The sequence below is a fragment of the Heterocephalus glaber genome, unplaced genomic scaffold, assembly GCF_053883595.1.
Source record: "Heterocephalus glaber isolate CG9 unplaced genomic scaffold, H.glaber_assembly_v1.0 deba00001532, whole genome shotgun sequence".
Classification (NCBI taxonomy): domain Eukaryota; kingdom Metazoa; phylum Chordata; class Mammalia; order Rodentia; family Bathyergidae; genus Heterocephalus; species Heterocephalus glaber.
In genome coordinates this window covers 25914068-25917165 of record NW_028258330.1, presented here as the reverse complement: position 1 = coordinate 25917165, position 3098 = coordinate 25914068, and positions in this window count along the sequence as shown.

The window sequence follows — 3098 nt, the reverse complement described above, 5'->3', positions numbered from 1 at the left end:
GCTTAACCAAGGCTCTGGCTTCATTTATGTTTAACTGAGTTGGAAGTGGGAGTGGGAGAGGAGACTTTGGCTCACCCTAGCCCAGGGCAAGCTGGAGTCAGCTTTGTATGGGCCATAATACAATGATATATAATGGACTAATGGTAATTAAGAACTTACCAAACTGGGTGGCAGGTGTTTTCCCATAGTCCCAGGTACTCAGGAGGCCAAAGCAGGAGTATCGCTTGAGCCCAGGGGTTCCAGAGCAGCCTGGGCAGCACAGCAAGACCCTGTCTCAAGAAATAAACAGCTGGAGATATAGCTCAGAATGTTTGCCTAGCATGCACAAGGCCTACTGTGCCAGGCTCTATGCTAAAGAACTTGACATGAATAATCTTATCTAATCTTCATCACAAACCTCATGAGATAACTAATAATTAATAATGATAAATATTATTACCATTTTACAGATGGGAAATAGGCAAAAAGAGGTTAAGGAATTTGTCTAAAGTTCTTTATCTTTTGTGCATATGTGGTGGAGGATACTGGACTTTGAAGCCAGGGCCTTCATACTGAGCTGTAACTCCAGCCCTTTTTAAAAATTATTTTAGTTTATTAGTGCATGTGTGTAGTGCATAATGTTTACATTCCTTATGTGGAGTTGGTACATGTACATAATACACCCCGATTCCTTTTTCGTCCCTTATCCCTTCTCTCCCGCCCCCAGCAGTTTTTAATTTTTTTTTTTGAGATATGGGTCTTGCTAAGTGATCCATGGTGGGCTCCAACTTGCAGTCCTCCTGCCTCAGCCCCTCAGAGTGCTGGAATCACAGATGTGCACCACCACACCCAGCTTCCCTATCTAATGGAAGAATTTCAATCTCAGGATGTCCAACCGTATGAGAATCTATGCCTTTAACCAATTCCACATCTATTGGGTGAACTATTTGCTATAAAGTATACTTCAGGGCTGGGGATTTATCTCAGTGGTTCCACTACCTGCCTCACAAGTGCAAGGACCCAAGTTTGATTCCTGGTACCAAAAAAAAAGTATACTTCACATACTATGTATCAGACAATAAATACCTTTTACAAATTGTGTCATTTACTCATGCATGCATCCATCCATTATGTTCCAGGCACTTTGCTAGGTACTGGAATTCAGTGCTGGATAAAACAAACAGACTATATTTTATGGGTTTGCAGTGTATAGGGGAAAGTCAAACACTAATGAAAGAAATGCACAGATAATTAAGGTAATTGCCATCATAAGCTCTATAGCATCCCTCATAAAGGGAATATAATAGATGTTATGTATGTAAAATTATTCAAATATCAAATGTCTCATAAATACATAATGTAGATGATCTATCCCCCCAAAGTCCTAACTTTCCAAAAATTATACTATCAATAATTTAATACATATTTCTGCAATTTTTGTGCATATTAACATATTATGTTTAAAATATAAAAGCTGAATTATATTTTTATAGTCTGCAACTTCTTTTTTTTTTAATTTACAAAGATAGCATGGGCATTTTCCCATGTCAAAGTATGTGGATCTACCTCGTTATTTATAATTATGAATCATAGTTCATTGAATGATTTAACCAGTCTGCTGTTGATGGATATTTGGGTGGTTTCCAGTGCAGCTTTGAACATCTTTGCCCTGGTATCTGTAGGTGCTTCAGCCATGCCTGTCATCATGCCAACTTTTCTAGGCTGTCTCTCAAGTGATAGAATGTCTAAGCCCATTAGTGACACTATAACAAAATACCATCAATTAGGTAACTCATAAACAATAAAAATTTATTTCTCACAGTTCAGGACACTGGAAGGTCCAAGATCAAGGCATCAGTAGATTTGGTGCCTAGTAAGTGCCTGCTTCCTCATAGACAGGCACATTCTGTGTCTTCACATGGTAGAAGTGACAAGGCAGCCCTCTGGTGCCTCTTTTATAAGGGCACTAATTTCACTCATTAAATGACCTAATCTCTTCTCAAAGGCCCAACCTTCTAATACCAGCACATTGTTCACTACATTTCAACTTAAAAGTTTGGGGAGGACACAAACATTTAGAGCATAGCATGAAGTTACAGCCCCTTCCACTCTGCACACTTTCTAGAGGTCATATGAGTCTCTTGGAGTTATTTCTTTTCTTAAATATACAAATAAAAACAAGTTTGGATAAAAAATTTGTTTAATGAAAAGATTCTTACATATTTAAATAATGGGCTTGGGTATCTCAGTGGTAGAACATATGCTTAGCATGTTGAGGCTATGAGTTCAATCCCCAGCATCAAAAAAAAAAATCCAATGTCTTAGGAAATCTGTTTTAATACTCAGTGTATGACACATCATTTATGTATTTTATATATTTTATTAAGTCCTTACACTGAAGCATGTGTAGCCCAAAGCACTGGAGACACTGGTGACAAGACACAGAAAGCTCTTGCTTTTCTGGATCCTATATTCTTAATCATTTTTACTTTATCAGGTTGTACTATCTTGAGATATCATAGATAATGTAAAATTTACCTCACACTAAGAATCTATGTTTTTCTAACTGTAAAATGAAGAAACAAGAAGCTTGGAAATATTAAGAGTTTTCACAATATTCTCTAGGGCCTCAAATAACTCAAAGATATAACTTGCTTATTTGGTATTTCTTTTACTTTCTTGGTTGATATTAGTAAATTTTAAAATGATCACTATTGGCACTGGTCAACATTGACTTTGTTCTTATAAATCTACTTCTTGTAAGATAAGAGATATTTTCCACACTAGGAAGGAAATAATCTGGATCAATCTCATCATCAAAAGACTTAAGAATTTGGGCCAGGGATTTAGCTCAGTTGTTCAGCCACCTGCCTTGTAACCACAAGGACCCGAGTTTGATCCCCAGTACCAAAAAAAAAAGACCTAAGAATTCAATAATAAAATTAAATATGCATGGATTAAAAATCCAATCAAGAAATAGAGTCATACTTGACATAAAAATAAGATCCAGCAATATGATGTCTACAGAAGACTTTAGATACAAAGACACAAATAGTTTGAAAGTGAAGGATGGGAAAATGTATATCATGCAAACAGACCATAACAAAGCTAGAGAGGCT